This window comes from Egretta garzetta, unplaced genomic scaffold, assembly GCF_000687185.1.
Source record: "Egretta garzetta isolate BGI_Z169 unplaced genomic scaffold, ASM68718v1 scaffold232, whole genome shotgun sequence".
Classification (NCBI taxonomy): Eukaryota; Metazoa; Chordata; class Aves; order Pelecaniformes; family Ardeidae; genus Egretta; species Egretta garzetta.
In genome coordinates, this window is record NW_009258959.1 from 977,203 (window position 1) to 1,000,714 (window position 23,512).

The window sequence follows — 23,512 nt, forward strand, 5'->3', positions numbered from 1 at the left end:
AGGGTTTGGGGGTGGGATGGCAGGGGTAGGGGAACGGTTGGGCTGGGGGAGCTTAAAGGGCTTTGCCAACCCAAACCATTCCGTGATTCTATGATTCCATTCTTAATGATAAACATAGATCCATATTATAGATTTTTATTTTTCATATTTCTAGTTCATTAAAGCCTGGCATGAATATACACTTGTGATTGCAAAGCCACACAACAGAGACATTCCAGAACTGCCAGTACGTGCTATTTTAGAACTGATATTTCTTTTGGTTTTTTTTTGCTAGGACACCTACCTTAATCTGTTCAAGAACCAAATTAGCCCTAAGAATGAATAAACCCGTTGTCTGTGGGACTGTTGCCCTCTTGGAAGAAGAAGTTGGGTGGCATATAGGATAGACAACAAGAAACTGCTGGAACAAGTACGATCTTGCCATTGAGCATTAAGACAAATGCTGTCCCAAGGAACTGGTCTTCCCTCACGTCTGCCATAGAGATCCTTCATAACGCTCAACTGAAAACTCTTTCTAGCCAATTAATTCATTATGTAATCTTCATTTTCTGGACACTTAAAGCCAAATCTGCAAGTTAGATGATGAGACCTAACAATGGCATCTGTGGTCAACAGAGCTTTGTATTGAATATATACACTGGCCCAGGCTGCCCAGGGGGGCTGTGGAGTCTCCTTCTCTGGAGATATTCAAAGCCCACCTGGACGATGTCCTGTGCAACATGCTCTAGGAGAACCTGCTTGAGCAGGGGGGTTGGACTGGGTGATCTCCCGAGGTCCCTTCCAACCCTTGCAATTCTGTGATTCTGCGTGATATGAAGTGCTATGAAGATGCAAAGTTTCCGTGAAGACACATGCCCTAGGCATCTGAAAAAAGAAACGTAACGTTTGCGAGCATGTATTTTTCTGACAAACACTTAACTACCTTCTTTGGACCTCAGTTCCTTCGCTGCAAAACTGGGACCCATAGTTAAGCTATCACACTCCTCATGAAGCAGCCTGATCCCACACTCAAATTTGGACCTACCGTAAGAAGAAGGGATTTCTCACACCTATTTCCAGCGCAGGTGGCCCACTCTTTGCATGTAGTTGTCTCCTTCTCTGGAGATATTCAAAGCCCACCTGGACGATGTCCTGTGCAACATGCTCTAGGAGAACCTGCTTGAGCAGGGGGGTTGGACTGGGTGATCTCCCGAGGTCCCTTCCAACCCTTGCAATTCTGTGATTCTGCGTGATATGAAGTGCTATGAAGATGCAAAGTTTCCGTGAAGACACATGCCCTAGGCATCTGAAAAAAGAAACGTAACGTTTGCGAGCATGTATTTTTCTGACAAACACTTAACTACCTTCTTTGGACCTCAGTTCCTTCGCTGCAAAACTGGGACCCATAGTTAAGCTATCACACTCCTCATGAAGCAGCCTGATCCCACACTCAAATTTGGACCTACCGTAAGAAGAAGGGATTTCTCACACCTATTTCCAGCGCAGGTGGCCCACTCTTTGCATGTAGTTGTGCTCAGCTACCCAAGAACCACCCATGAACGCTGCCCAATAATCTGCTTCCAAACAGATGGACAGCTTAGTTAATCTGGTGCAAGCACAGCCTTTATCAGCTTCCACCCGTGAGCCCGGCTCAGCGTAGCACACCAGGCACCACAGATCTACTCTTCCAGCTCCTCACTCCGCCTTTGCACCGCCACAACAAAACGCAAGCTATTTTTATTTTTATTTAAACGTCACCATTTTGGTGGTTTTATGCCACGCCGAGAAATAGGTGTGTCTCAGCCATGAAAGAAGTCCATGGCTAAACTGGCTCTGTGGAAGCGTAGCTCTGAGCACCCCTGCATCCCTAAGCTCCCCTGCTCATTTCCAGCCTCCTCTTTCCTCCCTGCGAGCATCGTCGCTACCAGATCACCCCGTCTGGCTGCCACTGCTGCGAGCACCACTGAAACATTGGGATATTCTAAATTTATTCCTCTGACTGAGAATCAGGCATGGAAAAAAACTCCTAAATCCCTACTTCAGGGGCAAACATGGGCAAGAATTGCAAGAACCATTATTTGCAGGAGGCAGAGGAAGGGCAGAGAGGGGGGCACATGAAAATTTGCACTTGCCTTTCTTCCCAGGCTCCTCAAGCACGGACACCTCCCCTTGGCAATCAGCCTTCCACCTCTTCAGCTCTTTTTTCCCCCCAGACGGCAAAGGAGGCCAGCTTTCGAGAAACTCAAATCTTTACAGCACAATAAAGATTAAATAAAGAATTTTTTTTTTAATTCTAAGTAACTATCCAGGCTATGCTTGCCTGGCCAAAGTCATCTACAGCAGATCCCTACAGGGAAATGTTGATAAAGAGGACAGAGCTGTCAACCTGTGCTTTCATAACCTCCCACCCCAGTTTCTTTCATCACGTAGGTTCTTCCCTAAGCCCTATATCTCTTACTTCAGCTGCTCATTTTCAGCCCCTAAAAATTTCGGTACAAAGAAGCCACTGAGACAAGTTTTTTTTTCTTTGATCCGTCGTGTGCCGCTGTTCAGAAAACAGGTTAAAAACCGTTAAGTCTTGCTTATGTTATCCAATCGCTTGCTAGGATCTCACTGTTCCTATAATTTATTTAGCACCAAATGCCTTGACAATACATCTAAAGTATTCTTAGATCCCTTCAAATATCACTCCAACCAGCAGTTTTGATTGCAAAGCAGAGCTGGCAGAAATAGGTTTTCGATGCGGACAAAGACTGATCAATGCATGTGGCATATTTTCTGAAGACTGCTATGAATAAGGTCCGACCAGTACCTCAGTGGAGCCTGGCTTCAATGACCAGAACAGATCATCTGGAGACATCCAGATACGATAATACATCACCTGGAGCCAGTAGATTTAAATAGAATCTTTGCCTTGCCGCTCACATGCCTTGCAGTATTCTTGTTGTGTCATTTTAGCTGGTGCTGGCATGCGCTTCAAAGTCTGTTGTATAAAGTTTTCTAAATTATTTTCCAAAAGGCACAGCAGCCAGAGGTAGACACTCAGGATGAGATCATTTCGGGGAGGGAGAAAGTTTCCAGATGCTTTGTAAATAGCAATTATACAGGTGGCTGCATTTCATAAATCCCTCCCTCAGCTGATCCTAAACTGAGGTCACCACCACCCATCGCCCCGTGAGCATCATCGAATTTCAAAACATAGGTCTCTCTTTACAGCTCTTAGAGAGTCCCTATCATAAATAAATATAATCCTTTTACCCTTAACTCTCAGCAACACAATTCCATTCCCAGAGTCACCACGCGCTCTACAAAATTTTTAGGGCTTGCCTTCAGCTCACAGTTAATTTGAGCTATAACCCAAACCCGCCCTTAACGTCCAGTACAGACATTTTTAACTAGACCGAGGTAGTAATTTTAATGCGAAGGTTGGCCCGTTAAGTAAAAACGAATGTTTCAATTAGCAAACTCCATCACCTCCTAACACAACCTCTGTAACGCGGCCACGGGTTAACGGCGCCCGGTGCCTTTCCGCAATTCTTTCTGCCTGGGAAGAAAAGATGTGTTCATAGTTTCATCAATTTAAAGGCCAAGAAGAGACCACAGCTTCACTGAAATTCCCCTCCTGCCTACCACACGCTGTTAAATGTCACCCACAAACTGAACCTAACGCTCGACAAGAACATACCCCCGTGTTGGCCTATTTGGAGGTAAAAGAAAAGCGATCAAATAGGGGAATTCTAGAGATGGAAAGTGAGCTTTTTCCTTTGATCATTCATTACAACGGGCAGTCCGCCTCCCTGATAAAACCATGCCTCGCTTCAACTCTGAACCGCCCAATTTCCTCTTTAAAACACTGGGTTTAGGTACGCCTTCCTCAGATGCATAGGAGGACGCTCCGTGCCTGGAAATTTCTCCTGTGCTGCTGCTGCAGTCAAGCACTCTCTCTGATAAGCTAAACAGACTTCGCTCTAAGCTTCTCTGGGCCATGGTTTTTCTCGTCCTCAGACTATTTTTGTGTTTCTTCTGTTCCCCTACAACTTAACCAAGAGCTATTTCAAGACATTGAAATGGAAATCATACACAGTCTTCCCGTACGAAAGTCACGAGTACCAAATACAGAAATGAGATTTATTCTCTTCTAAATATTTTCATGCTCATAAACCTTAAGGAAAAAAAGAAAATAAAGCATTTGCCTTTTTGTGCTACAGCATCAACCCTAATGTCTAAACTAACCTTCTCTGCACACCACTGACCTTTTAATCCCTTTAAGCATTACTACGTGTAATACAACTTCTTCTGCCTCATTCTGTAGCCATGGCTTGCAACTCACCCCCAGCAGCACTGCTTAACGTCTGTTTTAGTGTCCTGGTTGAATATAGCTCAAAACAAACACAAAGGCACCAAGCCCAAGGTACCAAGCGATCAGAACCACCTTGTATGATGGTATCTGTCTTTGATGAACACATCGAAGCAGGGAGCTCAACAGTTTCCATGTGGCACCGTCCTTCCAGCCTGGGCAGTCAGAGACCAGGAGACTCCACCGAGGCGTCCATCTTATGGACAACCTTATGAAGTTCAACATGAACAAGTATAAGGTCTTACACCAGGGAAAACACAATCCAGGAGTGCAGCACAGGCTGGGATCCACCCAGCTGGAAAGCAGCTCTGTGGGAAGGGACCTGGGGGTCCTGTGGCCAACAAGCTCCAGAGGAGTGAGCAGGGTGCTTCTGCGGCCAAGAAGGCCAACAGGGTGCTGAGGGGCATCAATAAGGGCATCACCAGCAAAGAGAAAGAAATCATCATCCCACTCTGCTCAGCACTGGTCAGGCCACACCTGGAATCCTGGGTACAGTTCTGGTCCCCACTGTACAAAAAAGATGTGGGCAGGCTGGAGGGGTCCAGAGCAGGGCCACCAAGGTGATCCAAGGGCTGGGACGCCTCTCTCAGCCATAGGAGGATGGGCTGAGAGAGCTGGGTTTGTTCAGCCTTGAGAGAAGGAGGCTCAGAGGGGATCTCATCACCACGCACCAGTACCTAAGGGGTGGCTACAAGGAAGATGGAGACTCCCTTTTCACAAGGAGTCCCATGGAAAAGACGAGGGGGAGCGGACACAAGTTGCTCTTGGGAAGATTCTGACTGGACATAAGAGGGAAATTTTTCCCCATGAGAAGAGTCCCCCATTGGAATAATCTCCCCAGGGGAGGGGTTGACTCCGCCACATTGGACACTTCTAAAACCCCATCCGCCTGACCACGATAACCGGTCATTGTTTGAAACCCAATTGCCGTTCTTAATGCAGTTAATATCAGCGTTATTAGATCACATACTACCAATTTTCTTAATCGGAATGTCACTTGGTACTAAAATGCCTCAGAAGTCACAGTTTGCTGGGACACAGTTTAAAGAACGGCTTCATTTGTTGATACATCCCCAGAGGTTTTAGCACAGCACCAGGTCTGCAGGCACCACAGGACGAGGGTTACTTCTCAGCGCTGCTGCTCTCCTTCGAGCTACTTAATTTGAAAACAGTAATTTGAGCACAGTCAACCTGATTTAATTTCCTAGTGAAGAAATAAACTGGCAACCTATTTAGGCATTATTAACTTAATATTAACTTGATATTAACTTGCAAAGTAGATCTGCTCTAACAAGACTGAGTTCAAGTCTTTAAGCGCTCCTTCATTACTTGAGGTTTGGCTGTCTCTCAACGTTCTTATATGAAGACATTTTTAAGAGGTGTTTATTGCATGCCTGTGTAAACAAGGCAGAATCCCACATAGGTAACATGAAAACAATAACCTTTGGAAAATGGATTTTCCCAAGTTTCCCGATCTATGGCTTTTAAGAGCCATAAGTTTTGAGAAACTAAAGAACTTGAAGTGAGAATCTACATAAAACCACAATGGTGTCTTTACCCTTTAATGCTGGGTCCATATCCATTTTGTGCACGTGAAGAAGTGTGACCCCGTGGGAAGGTCTCACGCGGGAGAAGTTTGTGGAGGACCGTCTGCCGTGAGAGGACCCCACGCATGAGCAGGGGAAGAGTCCTCTCCCGAGGAAGAAGAAGCAGCAGAGACAATGTGTGACGAACTGACCCCCAACTCCCATTCCCATCCCCCTGCACCGCTGGGGGGGAGTAGGTAGAGAAATCTGGGCGTGAAGGTGAGCTCAGGCAGAAGGAAGGGAGGGGGGGGGTTGGGGGGGAAGGTGTTTTTAAGATTCAGCAGTTTTTATCCTCTCCTTCTCTGATTTTGATAATAAATTAAATAAATTTCATCAAAATTTCATAAATTAAATTAATTTCATCAAGTTGAGTCTGGTTTGCCCATGATGGTAACTGATAAATGATCTCTCCCTGTCCTTATCTTGACCCACGAGCCCTTTGATTTACGTTTCTCCCCTCTGTCCGGTTGAAGAGGGGAGTGATAGAGCGGCTTTGGTGGGCCCCTGGCGCCCAGCCTGGGTCAAACCCCCACACCGGCTATTTACCTCCTGACCACCCCCCAGCTCCAAACTCACAACTGATCGCCCAGCACTACTGGAGGCGTTAGTCCAGCACCGCCCAGGATGAAGAGCACACATCAGACAACCTGCCACCAAAATCCACCACAAGAGGAGTCCTGCAAGCCCAAACACATAGCGTTACTTCTATGAGAATAAAATCACAGCAATTTGAGTCCTGCAAATTAGACCGTTATTAAGCCAAACATCTTATTTAAACAACTCTTATCAGATAAATAGCTTTATTGTGTCTATTGTTGCATCCAACTTCTGCAAAAAGGTTCAAACCAGATGATAATTTCCTTCAAGCAGCAGTTGCTATGAAATTGTAGTACGGACCTCCATCTTATCCTTCCCTTCGTGTTCTGCTAAAAGGGTCCCAAAAAAAAGAGAACATATTGCTACATGCCTGTACTGATCATCCGTGTCGTAACAGTACGCGTAAATACAGATTTATTTTACTGTACTGATTCTATCCAATGTGAAAAATAGAGTAAAAATACAGCGCATTCACGGCTTCCAAAGAAAAAAAAGAGCATTCTCTGCAAATTTGAATGTATCCTTTGCTAAACCGTAATACGCTTTTAGTCCAAGAATGTGCAACTCTGTGCTACATCACTTCACTAATGAGTCCGTACACGACACTTCAAGCAGCAGCAGTTTCAGAGAATAAGAACATATTGCACTATCGTTGCCTTTAAGTCACCCAGATGAACATCAGCGTTAAGATAAAAATCAGCTGCCTCTGGTCAGATACATCAGAGATAGTGCAATCACTGAGAAAACAGAGGCAGGTAAGGAAACTTAGAATTAGAGGTAAATTTTAGAAGGACTTAAACTATAATTAGGGGTACGAAAATGAAGATTACAGCACCCAACCTTTCCTGCTGTGGCAACAAACGTGTTTACAGCAGAGATATTTTAATGTCCACCTTCCCAGATTATCTGCAATTTATTTTTGAATACAGCTTTTTCATTTTCCTCTTCGTTTTAGCACACGAGAACAAAATTCTGAGGTTCTGTTATTAACGTGTACGATAGGCACTCTGTCAAACAGAAATAAATTATACCCGTTAAAAACTTCTAAGAGGCAAATGCTGAAGGAGCAGCACTTGTAATGGTTCAACTCAATTTTCCAGGCATTCTGGAAAGCAGAGCTGGTTTTAAAAATAAGGTACTTGCACGCTTTTTTTCCTTCTGAAATTAGAGGGATACAGTTATCTTCAACAAAAACATTTTAAAGGCTTCCAGCTACCTAATTTCCCTGGGTTATCTGATAACATTTTCTCTTCCTTCCCTCGTTTGAATTGTTCTCGTTTCTTCACTCCTATATGTTGCCTATAAATACAGAAATGAACCAAACCAGGAAGAAATCATCAGGGTTAATTACACATAAGCAACAGCAAAATCTCAAGCGCTATTTGTGGCGGCAGTGGATTTGATCCCCTCTCTCAGTAGGAGATATTCAATAAAACAAGCACAAAAGGTGAACCCAGGAACCACGTCCCCATTGATTCAGGTACTTTTTGGGGAGGTTTAGTACATAGTCTCCGAATCCCCTACACAGAGTCTCTGTTTTCTTGGGTGCTGCCCAATTTTTGTTGTTTCTTACCATACTCAGGCTACTTGAAATGGATGTAAAATGCCTGGGGGGTTTATAATCTCTCATTCTTACTGTTACCACTCCGGCAGAAAGCCCGGCTCCCAGAAAGCTGCTCCAATTAAAACAGATTTCCGCTCTCAGTACCGGGAATAGACTCTGGATATTCCCCAATAATCTTAAAATGGATACTCCCATTAAATTATTTCAACATTAAAAGATTTGCAGAGACTACTGAGCTCCAACAAAGCATCCGTGTTTCGTCTTGAGAACACATTTTAAGTAAATTTAATCTCCGGATTTTTTTCCGCTCCCTCTTTACTAAATGGCAAGATCCCTAAGAGTACAACAAGATCAAGTCAGCTCCCGGTGTCAACCTTCTGGAGCCAGCAAAAGAAACACTGCGTTGCTATAACTTAAAAAAATAAAATAAAATAAAAGGGAGTTGTCCTGCTAGAAGTCCCAGAAGATGCCAGACATTATCCCTCAGCTTATCCTTCCCTTTCCAATGTATACTTTGCAAGGTTTTCATGTGGGTTATTTTCCTGCCAGCTCAGTGCGTTGAATCGCTACTCTGGACTCAGCTGGACAGGGTGCTGGGCCATCTTGTCTAGACTGGGCTCTTGCCTAGAAAGGTTGGAGCAGATGATCCTTGAGGTCCCTTCCCACCTGATATTCTACGATTCCATGATTCTATGAATCAGCTCACCACAGTCAAACAAGCATCACAGAGGGTGTAGCAAGGTGGCCAGTCCCCTTACCTCAAACACATCGTAAAAGCACTAGCTCACCACAGTCAAACAAGCATCACGGAGGGAGTAGCAGTCCCCTTACCTCAAACACATCGTAAAAGCACACCCTGAAGATGCTGTTTCAGTTCCTGAAGTTGACTTTAAGGCCATTTAAGTCGAATTTAAGGCCATTTAAGTCAATATACTCACAGTGTTACCAGAAGATGCAGTCTCACATATCCTCCCTTCTCCTTGGCCACGTGTTCCCAAGTACAAGTTCACACCAGGTGGAAACACAACTGGGCAGCTCCAAGCAGAAGGTACTGGTATATTGGTCCCATCGGTATCGCATGAAACGATGCCTTCGGCACAAGGTACATCAGAGTGCGGCAGGAAGGAGGGCAGAGCTACATCTCCCGCAGCACCTGCCTAAACCAGCGACAAAACCAGACTCTCAGCCCGGCTGATGCACATTTTACAGATGGGAAACGAGGATAAACAACACTTCTCTATCTCTAAAAGTCCTGTTATGTTCACTACAGCTTGTAGGTGGCTTGGATGGTCCGAGAAGGAAGCCATAAAAGTACTTGAGGTGTTTGTAGTACATAGTCTAAATGATATTTCACAGAAATAGCATCTCCTGATACTTGGCTATCAGGAGAGCCTTTAGAGCACGCTATATTTTACATCAGGAGGCAAGCAATAGCCTTAGTTCAGAGAGGGTATGCGCTGTATCAAGGGAAGGAGCTAAAATTACTGCAAGACACCTACACAAAACTTCTTGCCTTCAAAGAACAGCGTCAGGATTTCTGGATTTGGGTGCCAGCGCTTCAGGAATTTGCAGTCACGGAATACAATCGCGATTCTGGTTCTACCAAGACATAGGTGCAGACCGCAGCAAAGTGTCCCTTTGTCTTTGAGTTTATTTTGCACCACAGTATCTCGGAGTTTGGGGTTGTACCTTTTATCGTCAACAAGATTGGTTTAGCGTCAACAAGAATTTACGCTTAGCCCTTCAGGCAGCAGTTCTTGCTCAAGAAGTTATATGGCTGCTAGTAAGAAAATGAGTCTTTTATGTCCAACGAGTGGTACTGATTTAGGTTTTTCTTCTTATGGATGTTACCAGAAGTAACAGTAATGGGCATAAGTCAAACTTTCTAGATCACAGAATCATAGAATGTTTTGGATTGGAAGGGACCCCTAGAGGTCACCCAGCCCAACCCCCCTGCAGGAGCAGGGACACCTTGAACCACATCAGGTTGCTCACAGCCCCGGCCAACCTGGCCTGGAATGGTCCCAGGGATGGGGCCTCCACCACCTCTCTGGGCAACGTGTTCCAGTGTTTCACCACCCTCAGTGTAAAGAATTTCTTCCTTAGATCCAGTCTAAACCTCCCCTGCTTCAGTTTAAAGCCATCCCCCCTTGTCCTGTCCCAGCTGGCCCTACTAAAAAGCTTGTCCCCCCCTTTCCTCTGGGCCCCCTTGAAGCCCTGACCGGCCGCACTCAGCTCTGCCCGCAGCCTTCTCTTCTCCAGGCTGAACACCCCCAACTCTCCCAGCCTGGCCTCAGAGCAGAGGGGCTCCAGCCCTCGCAGCATTTTAGTAGCCCTGCTCTGGCCCCGCTCCAACAGGTCCATGTCCTCCTGGTGCTGAGGGCTCCAGAGCTGGACGCAGTGACCTCACTCCAGAACAGCCCACCCTTCTACAGACCCACAGATCTGACACCTGCAAAAGTTCACATTTATTAACTCTGACAGTGAAACAGTTTTGAAACTTGTTGAAAGACAGAAAATGTGTCTTGCCTTGTTGGTCCTTAAGTTTTTTCCAATTTTCTTTTCTTTTTAAATCAGAATGAGTTATAAACTTTGAAGACAAAGATCACCTGCATCTAGAACTTAACCGAGCCAAGTCTGTCTGACCCCGTTTTCTCCTCCCTCGGGACAGCCCATGCTTCTGGTACCCTGCCAGCATCTCAGGAGGGCAGGCAGAAATCAAAAGCCAAACAATAAGGGATTGTTTTCCCCGATGTTCTTCCCACTATCTTTTGGTTAATATACACACACACACAAAACAAGAAATATGAAATAATAATAAAGGTATAATCATAGGAAGGTCAGATAAAACCAAAAAAACCCGAAGACACATCCAGCTTCCTCCAGTTGCCACTGTAGAAGAAAACTCTGTGATTCATAAGCCCCGCGGCTTATCTCAATAGCCAGAAAATCCTGATAACACCGAGAAAAACATATTCCAGAATCAATGCCCCCACACACACCCCAGGAGAAAACTCTGCTGAAGTCCTTTCAGATTTAAAAACAAGATTGTTAACGAAGTAAAGCCCAGCTAATCCTGACTGCCAGCAGAGTCCTGGGGAAAGAGGTCTCAGAAGGAGATAAGATTCAAATCAAGAGTGTCGCAGATCAAAGGCACCAGCCTGAATTGTAAACCCGAACGAGCAAGACACCAGAATAGTCTCTGCAGCACTGATGTTACGCACTTTCTGCGAGAGCCATTTCCACGTAAGCGGAATAATTTGGCGCCGTTTTGAAATCTGTACAAAACTTAAAAGAAAAACTCCGTACGGGGCACAATGAAGGAACCCAACCAGGCGACCACCAGCACAGGGGTCAACAATCTTTTCATTCCTTCAAGCACTGGAGAAGGGCGAAGTGGTGGCTGTGCGTATCAGGGCACCTCCCAATGTTTCATTTATCTGTCTTGGGAATTACAGGCATTACCAACCCCTTTTGCCATATTCCAAATGGGAAACCAAGGCACCATTTATGCAGTTTGTGAACTAAAGGGAAATTGTGGGCATGGCAAGAACCATGGGTGCCAGTCTCCCACGATCTGACCATAAGACCATCATTCATCACTAGCAAAATAACAAGAAAGCTTGGAGATTTGGGTTCCCCAGCAGAGAAACCCCCCTGAAGTGAAAGGCTGAAGCACATTATGAATTCATCCGAAAAATCCCCATGAAGACAATTCTGCGACGTGGAATTTTGGATGAAAAGGCTAAAAGCCAGCAAGGCTGGCCACAAACTGGCCTAAACAGATGTGAGTAAAAAAAGCTTCCCAAGGGCTGAACGCAAACACAGAGCATTGGAAGGGGAAAGTATGTAAACCGCAGAGAACAGGAGAGAATACACACACTGTCAAGCCTACTGACGGAGCCAGAAATGTCAGTGAAGAGCATCAGGAAAGCGCGAGAACGTCAAGGACAGGCAGAAAAACACCCGTGGTGTAAGCCCCAGAAAAACTCTGCGCGTACGTGTGCGTGCGGGCGCGCATGTATTTAGTGCTGGCGGGGAAAAAAAAAATGAAAGACCTTGGAATACTGAGCAAAATGGGCTCCTGCTGTTTGCTTCAGACTGTGTTCGGAAAAACCAGCCCCTGCAAATGCGCTCTGTGAATCAGCACGATCGCCTCCGAGAAATACCTGGCTGTCATCGATTTCCTCTTCCCACAGACGGTCACAAATATTGGCTAATCACTCTGGTCAAAAGAAGTAACCGTGCATACCGGGAGCAGCAACTCCGCATCAGCTGGAGCTAAGCGGATGAGAAAAGATTTCAGAGATCCTGGAAAAGAACTGAAAAGGAAAGTCTAAGTCAAGGTTTGGCAATCTTTGTATGGTGCCGTGCCAGGCTTTTTCTTCCCCATGCTACGGCGCGAGTGTGCCAAGAGAAACCGAGCAGGATCTGGTAGAAGCTGCCTCTCGAACGGGCAGGAATCTGCTAATCGTTGGTACCTTGCTTCCATGCAAGACAGCGGCTTTTGCTGAGCGTAGAGCTCAGGGAGAGTCAGAAATTGGAACCTGCTGCCTCTCGCAAATGAGTGCCTCCAAATGCCAATGCTACCAGCCCCACACCCCATTCCTACTCTGATCGGACACCCATGGGTTGTTGAACCCCGAGCTAAAACACGCATCCAGTACTAGATGCAAGAGAAAGCAAAAAAAGGTCGGCAACCTGAACAAGGCTGCACGACCGATGAGAATATTGGGATTTGAGTGATTGAACGGTATTGCAGGGAACAGAGAGATCATGAATTGCAGAGCCAGCATCTTTCCAACTAATAAGACACCTTCCCAGATGAAACTGCTGATGCATCCAGGAAAGGAATAAGCTAAACACAAGAGAAGGACACTTAGAAGGGCAAATGAGGTTCAAAGTCAGACAAGAGCGTCCATAAAGAAAATGAATTTTCTATTGCTATATATGGGTGCAAGGAGGCTGAATAACAAGCAGGAAGGAATAAAATCCTGACCGGCAGTAAGAAAAAAAAATGAAATCTGCTGTGATGAAGTGTGTGACTGGACTTTAAAATCATTAGTTCAATGGTGTTCAGATATGAAAGAGAGGAGGTGGCTGCAATGTATCCCTAAAAAGAGGGGGAACAAGGCTCACCTCTTTGGCAAGTATCAGTACCGCAGAAGAACTGAATTTCCAGGGCAACTGGGCAGTAACTCGGTGTGTTGTAATGGGCGAAGCCCAGGAGGAGGTTCTGGGAAGCACCAAGACAGGGATCAGGGTATGTGACTCCACAGGCACATAAAGGGGCGAAAAAAAAAAGATGTGGGTGTATGGAGGAGGCAGAAGGGGTACAGAAATGCTCATGCGGCAAAGAATTATAGGGGATTAGTTTTCTAAAATGCTAGGTGACAATTTATAACACAAAGGAATTGGTTTGGACCTCATTACAACCAATAAAGCTGCGGTAATCACTGGACTGGAAGTCTTGACAGAGGAGAAAAAGAACAGACTCACATTTAAATATATCTAAGTCTAGTAATTCAATCAAGATTGCAAAATGTCTTGATTTAAATAATTGATTTTAACTTGTACGGTGTTTGTACTTTTTAGTTATCATCCTAATGAAATAGCAACATAATGAAAACAGGCGTCACTTAAGATGCTGATTTTTCACAAATATAACTTAGCAGAGGAAAAATTAAGGAATTTGCATATAGATGATCCACTTATATTCACCCACAAAGTTTCAAAGTGCTTTTGGGATCAAGAAGGAAATAGCTACAGAGCGGAGTTTGGAAAAGCAAATTAGAGATTTAACTCCCCTTGCAATCAGTGGGAAGATACTAGAAAAATGGTTAAGCAACCTATATCAAAGCAACTACAGGATAAAGCACGAAAAAATGAAACAACACGGATGCGTCAAGATCAAATTGGGTCAAACCAAAATAGCCCGGTGAAACTCAATAAAGACGAGGACCAGAGCAGCGTATGCTGCGCAGGTGGAGAATAACTAGCTAGGCTGATGGGCAAGAGAAAATAACCTGAAGGGTATATTGGATCGCAAATTAATATAAGTCAATAATACAAGGGATTTGCAAAAAAATAAAAGGGGGGGGAGGGCATTTCAGATTGCTTTAATAGAGTGCCACGTGGAAAACAGCGTAATTTCATTTTATACAACGCTGACGAGGCCGTGGAGTACCGAGTCCGTGCACAGAGAGAGGTAAACACATCGGAGTAGAGAGGAAAGCTGCAAAAATAATAAAGAGATTTGGAAACAACGTGATCCATGGTAACAGATTAAAGGACCTTGTTCAGCCTAGAGGGAAGAAAACTGAAGGAGAATGCAACAGGCTCCCATTAGTGACAACGGAGACAAGGGGATGGGTTATTTTGCACGTCCTCTGGAGTGAAGCAGAGTATCTTAATTTGCCAAAGATGGAAGATCTTGGCAAAGCTTTTTAACTAAATTGGTTAAGCACCCACGACCAGCTACCTAAGGAGGCTGGGTACCTCCTAAACTGGCAGATTTTAAGGCAAAAATTAGAAACATATTTGTCAGGGATGCTCTAGAGGCACTTGATGTTGCCTCAAGGAGGTGAATGGACTGGAGTCTCCCAAGCTCTCTGCCAGCTCTGCATTTCAGTAAGGAATGGTTCCTCAGAGACCCAGGTTGTTTAACCAGAGAGTCCTCAAAGAATCCTCCACCAGTTCTGAGACCCCGAGGGTTCATTTTCAATACCTTTTGGAATGCAGGAGAAAATCTGGAAGACAAACATTTCTAACATGGTAACAGCAGGAGAGGGCAAAAAGATGACTCAAGTAACTATCAGTCAGTTAGCCAGACATCGGCTCTGGACAAAATAAGGGAAAACTCAATCAGATTTGATCTGGACTTAAAAAGGACAGGAGCAAAATCAGTGATAATCAACTCAATGTTATGGAAAATTGGCCTTGTCAAACAAAGCTGATTTCATTCTTAGATGAGATTCAAAATCAGGCTGATAAAGCCAACTGCTGCAAGGTAACAGGCAAACTTCTGTTGAGCATGACATCTTGATTAAAAAATTACCACTATACTATGTCAACAAAGCACGCTAAACGGATTTAGAATTGGCCAACTGACAGATGACTAAAAGCAGTCATCCGTGGAAAAACACCGACAACAAAGTTAGCTGTAGTAGGGTTCTGCTGGGCTTGAGACGGAGCCCGGTACGATTCAAGAGGTTCTCTATAGATCTGGAAATTAATATAAGCACAGACAAGATTTGTGAATGGTCCTTTGGATGACAGGTGAAGAGGGCAGGCTGACGATACACAGCAATTCGGACTGCAAAGGCCACTCCAAGTAGGTTTCAATACAATCAAAAGCAAGGTACTACGCGTAGGAAACCAAATGTGAAAGCCAGAGACCCTGAAACACAATCTGAGGTACTGCCGGGCCAGAAACTGCCCGACACTTCCCAGCTCAATGCCATGTGTTTAACTCAGCCAAAATAAAAGCTGAAAGACCACTCAGTTATGGAATTATGAGTTCCCTCCAACAAGAAACATTACTGGGTCCCAAAGGACCTTTTAATTTAGCCAAGAAAAGACTTTTGGAAGCAATAGTTGGAAACTAATTCAAATGAGACCTCAATTTTTTAATCAGACAAGGTAATTAATTGCTGAAAATATATCAAGAGAAGTGGCGGATTCTTCATGACTTGAGATCTTCAAACTAAGACTGACTGTGCTGGCAGAAGGTAAACAGCCCCACATAAATAGTCATTAGGCTCTTTTTCCAGGGAAAACCTGTGGTTTCGAGGGGGTCACTCTAATTAAGCCTTAAGATGTAGGAACTCTCTTCTAAGTCCATACAGAAAGTCACCAATGCAGCATCTAAGCACATCCCAATGGCACAGAAAGCAAATCAAATCCATCTCCTGGCCACCACAGAGGGAGAAGCAGCACAGCATCTGATCTGACCTTGCTGTGCAATGCCAGCAAGAAATCTTCAGGCTCCGTTTTTTCCGTGGTGAAAACAGAGATAGTACATCCACGCACGAGGATCTCACAAGGTTTAACCCAGGGAGGTCTGCAAAGACCTTCCAAGAATCTTGGACAGAAGCAGCCTTAATGGTATGTACAGTTGCGGGGCACGGTGGTAGCGGCAGCATCAGAAAGGAAAAAAGGGTCATCTCTTGGACCACCTTGGCAGTGGTGTTGCGGAAGAGAGGGAGAGAACAACGTGCCTCGCGCCGGACACTTTGCTAAATGGGAATCCAAAAGCAACCAAGAGCGCTGAGGGTTTTATGCCTTTTCCTCAGAAGTTGTGTGTAACACAAACCAAGGGCTTCGATTCACAAACCAGCAAAAACTCTAGGTAACACCGATTTGCTGTAAAACACTCCAACGTCATTTTACAAACCCCAAGGCAATTTAAGACGTTATTTCTTGATGGTAACGCTAATGCACACATACGTAAAATCAAACTCCAGGAATTATGAAAGAGAAGCTGAAACTCAGGTGAGAACAGATCTGATACCACATTTATTTACTGAGCCCACAACTTAAGTCCACTACCACAGAAGGAGCCACCTCAAATGAAGGATCTTCTCCACAACTTCAGTTTTTGTGTGTGTGTTATATACAGACAGTGAAAAAAATTCTTATGGAAAGAAGTATTTTATTGAGCTTCCAAATGAGATCAGTCCATATGCAGAAGACTCAGCTAGCTGCCCCGTTCGGCAGCTGGGATCTGGATGCTACAGTAAGAAAAAGAAGCCATTTCTCAAATTTATCACACTTCATTTTAAGACTTCAAAAATTCTGTTGCGAATACAAGTCAAATCAACAGCAAACTTGAGCTTTAACCAATTTTCCCTGCATTGGTTTCACCTCTTATTTGCACCACGACAGGAGGCAAGGATGACCGACAGGAGAGCGTTTGGGTGGTCCTGTTCTCATCACCAAGTGACCACCCTCTGAATACAGCACTGGCCACGCTCGGACAAGAGTAGGGCACGCGTAAGACAAGTCTGATTTCCTCCTCCAAACGACCACAAGGCCAAATGGAAACCTTATTCTAGCTGCCCATACCACACAACATTGAACCTGAAAAATATGTGGAATGCCATAGTTTTTGCAAAAGCCATTAAATGTCTCATTAAGTTATGACATACACAGGAAACTGAAGGCAATTATTTGCAGAATAAACTACTACAGAATAAATGTTCATATTGGGACCTATTCCAAAGTAATTGCACTTTAAAAGCTCACAAGCTTAATTCAAAATACTTTTCAATGGGGACAAGTCCTTAGACCCTGCCTGTCCGTATAGACACTGCATTCATTTTAGTTGAAAAATCATCAGCAACTGCATTGAGTGATCTTACTTCGTCCACCTAAATGGCAGGAGAAGACCGAACATGCTTGGAGACTTCCTTCAGTTAGGGCCGAGTATCTCCAGAGACAGATTAAGCCAAGTAGTACCCGTTCAGGGACATTTCACCGAGTTGTTTTCCGGAGATCACCTCCAACTCTGTCTTGTCAATAAATACAAAACGTGGTGTCTCATATGTAAAACGTACGTCTATACACACACATACGTGCACACAGAATGCCATTAAGTCCAAAATCTTGCATTGAACAGGATGACCCAGAACGGGAACAGACGTTTCTGCTGGGACTGCAGAGAGCCTCAGGAGTTGGTCACGAATAACAAAATGTCCATTTAATGCCCATTAAAAAAGCAATCTGTCATCTCCTACAAATTCATGTATAAAGAACTGAAAGGAAAACAGGGGAAAAGGCAGATCATGCTCAAAACTTCTCACCAGTCTTCACAATGTATTTCCGACATCAAAACGATAAAATCCACACGTTATCAAATTTAGAGAGTTGGGTATCTAACGCCAAAGAAAGCAGAAGCCCAAATACTGTGCTTTGATTCCTGGCAGATAAACCGAAGAGTCGGATGCCATGGAAGAGCCAGATCTTTTTGATTAAGTCCTACAGCAAATTAGAAGCAAGAGGAAAAACCCTGCGCACCCCGAGATGTTATGCTCTATTTTAACTTTTGCTGCAGTCGGCAATCTTTATCCATTTTATCTGAGAATTAGACATGCCTAGCAGGCATGATGGCATCTATTCTTTTCTTGCCAGTTTAGTACCTTTTTTCTCATAAAATGCTCTAAGCTTGTCTTCCATAATCCTCCCAAATCTCTAACCCTTGCTAAGACAAGGAAGGTAAAAATGTTCAGCCTACAAATACACTTCAGCATTAATCTTCCTATTGAGAAAGCTATGGCATGAAAGCTATGATAAACCCCATTTTTCTGCTCTGACTTTTACTTTTCCCACCTTCCAGTTTTCCAGGTGACCGCTTCACTCAAGGAGAGAAAGGAAAGACAGGGAAAAGGACAGCCAAATACAAACCAGCATCTCCGACAGAGGACAGGAATACTTTTTTTTTTTTCAGCTTTTGCAAATGCCATGGCGATAACCTCCTAAATGGTTTGCTGGAGAGCGTCAACAGGCCCACATTTTTTCCTCCCAGAAAGCACACAGTCACTTGAAATTCCTTTGCAGCGCTCAGGGTTTTCAGCACATGCATAGTAATCAAAACTCAGGAGAACTTTTTAAAAATTATTCAAGTCCCACTCCCACTGTGAGGAAACCAAGGCATCCCCCGTCATCCTCAACAGAACCTCAGTTCTTTGAAAACTAAAGCATTATGCCAAGAATACCATCATCATCATCGTTGCTTTCCTGCAGGGTTCCAGCAGGAAAGAGGGAAGAAATGTAAGGTTTACTTGAATACTAGCACGATGAACCGTGTCGTATCTTTCAGACTGAGAGGCAGTGAGAAAGAGATTTTAGAAAAATAGAAAAATAACAAAATGCTCATATTTGAGTGAAGTTACATATTAAAAATCTATCTGGAAACAAATCTTGAGTTGTGTCTTCACATTCCTGTTGGGAGCCCAAGACAAGAAAATGCCCTGATTCTCAGAAGTTGCTTCATGATCAAGAGCTTCCACAAATTTCAGAAGATCTGCAGATGCTGGATGCACCTTAAGAGCCGGATCTTCGCTGACTGGGATCTTAATTATGGGTCTGGGATTCACGCTTCAGATGCCCATCGCAAAGCACACCTGCCCCTCCACAAAAGAAAACCCTGAAAATTCACAACTCTTTCTGTTGCTACCGATTCAAACCAAGAAGTAAACATAAAATCCCCCGTCAAGATTATCCACCCAACGAAGGAAAGCATCAATGAATGCATCAAAGCACAATACAAATTATATATCCCGTAAGTGTTGTTCCAAAATCAGCAAGACGAAGAAGCCCGCACTTCCTGACGTGAAGGCCATCAACCACCACCGACATAGTATTTCCAGCTCTTCCCCACCTGCTCAAAACTTCTCCCAAACTCCTCCCACAGCCCTAATCTCTTGGTTGGGTAAAGGACCACAAGGGCTCCAGCCGCACATGATCCAACCAGCCAGCGAGATGCTGTCGCCTAGAAAAATAAGGGAAATGGTTATGAGCCCCATTCCGTGGGTAGAAGCACCAATTTTATTCGCTCCCCTCTGCCCAGCGGTCAGCTTTCTCAAAACTTATATAAAAACCTAAAGCTAGATTGTCTTCTCCATCTATGGCCCTTTGAAATCTGGATCGGAGCGCAAAGGGAGAGCAGAATTCCTGGTGGGCAGGTAGATGGTGTGATCACATCACCCTTACTTCCTTGAGAATTTACACGCATTCGCATAAACAAACATTTTCCTCTCCTATTTAGTGATGTCAATGTTTTAAACACAAAAATAGGAACAGACTGATTCCGTGGAGTGAAAGGAACAGGAAGGTGACACAATTTAGACACCTCTGAAGAACGGCATCCATTCGACTGGCAGGTAGTCAAGTCACACGGAAATAATTCTTGAAAATGTATTCCCAGTTCTAAAAAGTGACAGCTTAAAAGCTGGTATTTTTTAATTCAAAGAGTTAAAAGATTGTCAACAGGCAAAAAAACGGATAGGTGGATTTCATTTGTTGTCATTGTAACAAAAATCTTCATCTATTTATTGAAAAGATGCTCGATGGCACACAAGAATCCAGTAAGATCAGGACTAATGGATTTGCATTTTAAATCAGCAAAAAAATGCAGTTTACATAGTTCGGAAAAATCCTGTAGAATATGACGAGAACACTCTTCTCATTCAGTCATTCTGGATCGAATCATTCTGTGGACCAAATGTGATGACTTACAGATTTTAAGCAACAAAATTGAGTCTAATTGATTAGAAAGATCACGGTACATTAAGAAACCAGACCAGTGTGAATAGTTACGAACCTCTCCTTCGCAGCCAGCTCCTTCTCAGACGCACGATCTCACCCGCAAATAAATCAACAACGGCGCCGTACAAAAAAATTACCTCGTTTGCACTTTGAAAGCGATGCGAGAGTCACTCCTCCCCGAGCACGCCAGCTAATAACACAGTTCTCTAGGGGATGCTTGAAATACTTGGTCGTCGTACCAGGAGGAGGAGATTGGCAGGACATCGCACGTCTCTCACCTTGTGACAAGGGTTGGCCCGAGCACCTCCACGGCACGGGGAGAGGGCATTCAACCATCCGCAGCCACCCGAGGAGAAGCCAGCACTGTCCAGCCACCCGTCGGCCAGCGCAAGGGGAGCTAATTCGGGACCGAAACGCGCAGTTGAGAACGCCGCGGTTTAAGGAGAGACTTTATGAATTGCAGAGGAAACAGAAAGTACACGGAGCACTTGAGCTGCGGAAAGGGAAATCGGGGGCCTCTGCAGATACAATCAAACCCAAAAGGCATGACTGGAAGACAAATGAAAAACAGAAAGGAAGATATGAAAGTTGTGCTTCCCTTCCGAGAGCCTCATCAGCTGCTACCAACCTCTTGAGAGCTGGAAATCAGCAGAGTTCCTGGGTGGAAACGCGGAGGTTTCCAACTACCAGAGGAGAAAGGTCTGAAACGCTCCTCTGCCACAGCAGCAGGAAAACACCTGGGTTTAAAATAAGGTTGAATTATGCCACAGTCACTGGCTTCTGCGGCGGGTAGGACTTGGGGACCCACGGAGCTCCATCGCCGCTGCGAATGTCCCGCTTCCCAGAAAAGGAGATGGGTGCCAATCTCACGGCGGTCGCCTTTGAAAACTTACCAAAAGCGGACACCAACCCGGATTAAACACGCGGCTTCCCTTGCCTAGAGCGGCTGCATTCGCACCTACGCGTCCAAACTGAGGTTCGCAAGCTCTTCTAGGCAGAGCGGATAATTAAATTTAGACTCAATTTAATTATCATTTTAATTATGCTTTCAGTTGAGGTACCAACGGCCTTTCGCAGAAAGGCTCCTCCGAAGGGTTTCCGCTTGCCTGAGAAACGTTTTCAGAAGCAGCAAGAGCAGCATCACCTTTCTTCCCTGTTTTTTTCCCCCGTTATTCGCGTGGTGGGCGACTGATACAGGGGAGCACGAAAACTTAACTGCAAAGGTTTAAAAATCCCTAAGTAGTTCACTTACTGCAATGCAGGCTCATGGAATTTGACAGATGACTATCACCTAAGATCAGAAAGGATCCCTACAATACGTTCTCCCTAAATGAGCGTATCCTGTCATTATTTCACATTAATTATTGGTGTATCACTTAGGGTTCTCACGCCGAGCAATATTTCCCATTACTGAACAAATTCAAAACACCTGCACGGCACGTAGCCCTTTGGCTCCCGACCCCTTTGTTCCAAAGGAGAAGGGTTCTATAGCTACCACTCCAAAAAAGTGCGTCTTTACGAACAGACAAGAATTTTAATTGACAAAAAAATCGATACAAAAAACCCCAAAACCCCATACATCTGAACAGCAATATCTGAAATACTCAGCAGACATGCATTAAAATGAAAGGCCACTCTAAGTGGATCATTTGGTAGGGAGAAATCCCTTCTGAAAAATATAAATGTTTATTTGGGGGGGGGGGGCGAAAATGTGTAACTAGGTAAGTTGATATTTGTAACTTGCAGGGCAAAAGTTAATCAGATTTAATATATATTTCAGCCAAAAAAATGCATTGCTAACTGCTATCAGCTCTTTGAATGACTACATCTATCTAGCAAGAATAAATATTCAGACCGTAGTTGCTGGTTGGTTGGGGGGTTTTTTATGTATTCAGCCACAAAGGTCAAGAGAATCTGTGAAACAGTTAAAATCCAAAATCTAAATGAGAAAGAACTACATAAAAAAAAAAAAAAAAAAAAAAAGCATTTGGCCTCCGAGGACTAATTTCCTTTTTCTTTACATTGCTCAACATCGCTCTTCAATTTGAGTTCTAATCAACAACCACTTCACAGTTAACATTTCATGAAATAATGCGGTTGATGCAATCAAGTCCAGCAAAATGTTTCCCTAAAGATGTTTCCATCATTCACATTCCTTTAAAAAAAAAAAAAAAACCCACACAACAAAAAAAAAAAATCCCTCTAGCTTCCTCCGTCGCTATTTAACAGCAAGAATAAACACACCACTGCAGCTTAAATCATATTGTGATTAAAACATAAATAGAATCACTGGAGGTTTCTTTCTGGTTAGTACAACGTGCCTTTGTCCGGGGAGGGGGGGAACCAAACCCTCAACCTGCTCCTTCTCCTACATTTGACAGTGTTCGGCACCAAATGAATGCCTTTTGAATGAAATTCAACCTATGGAAATACAAGCCATAACCTGAAAGCTTATCATCACGATGTATGGGGGTGGGGGGGAAAGAGGAGTAAAAATCCCCCCAAAATCCAAGACAAACCAAACCCTTTTTTTTTTTTTTTTTTTTTTTGAGAATGAATATTTATTCCATTTCCATATTTCAAGGCTCCTCCGTTTTCTATAAAGGACTGAAGCTAAGCACCTTTTTGGCATTATTCACCTACGATATAGCCACGGACTGCGCCGCCCTGAAAACCACACCGCCAATAACAAAGTATTCGAGCAATTACCCAAATGAAAAAAACAAATAAATAAATAAAAAAAAATTTAAAATCACCCCTTTCATAAAAATTAACAGAATATGCTATTTTAAACAGGCAGAAAAAATATAACACCGCTTTACATTTCACAACCTTGCGCTCTCTGCTTTCAGGCTACGGACGTTCACGCCGACATCCCCCCCCCTTTTCACCAAACCTGGGCCATTTTTAACACACCCCCCCCCAGCACAGGGGAGCGGGACGGGGGAGACGGACGCCACTCGGCCCGAGCCCCTCACCGACATCTCCGGAGGGTTGAGAGCTGGACGCGCACACGAAAATCACCCGCGAGCCCCGTCACTCCATTTCCCTTCTTGGCGCACGAAGAGAAGGTGAAACTTGGCTTGGACCCGGCGGTGGCGGCTCCTCGGTGGGGGCTCCCTGGACCCAAGCACCCCGAAAGGTGGTGGGTGAGGGGATGCG

General features: G+C 44.3%; 1 protein-coding gene across 1 annotated transcript in view; it reads right to left on the reverse strand.

Annotated features, from left to right (window-relative positions):
- Nucleotides 1–12,421, reverse strand: part of FAM168A (family with sequence similarity 168 member A) — a 224,119-nt gene extending 211,698 nt beyond the window's left edge. Inside the window, exon 1 of the mRNA XM_035890182.1 lies at nt 12,253–12,421. The gene's annotated coding sequence lies outside the window, so the exon portion shown is untranslated. The remainder of the gene's footprint in view (nt 1–12,252) is intronic.
- Between the last annotated feature and the right edge of the window lie 11,091 nt (nt 12,422–23,512).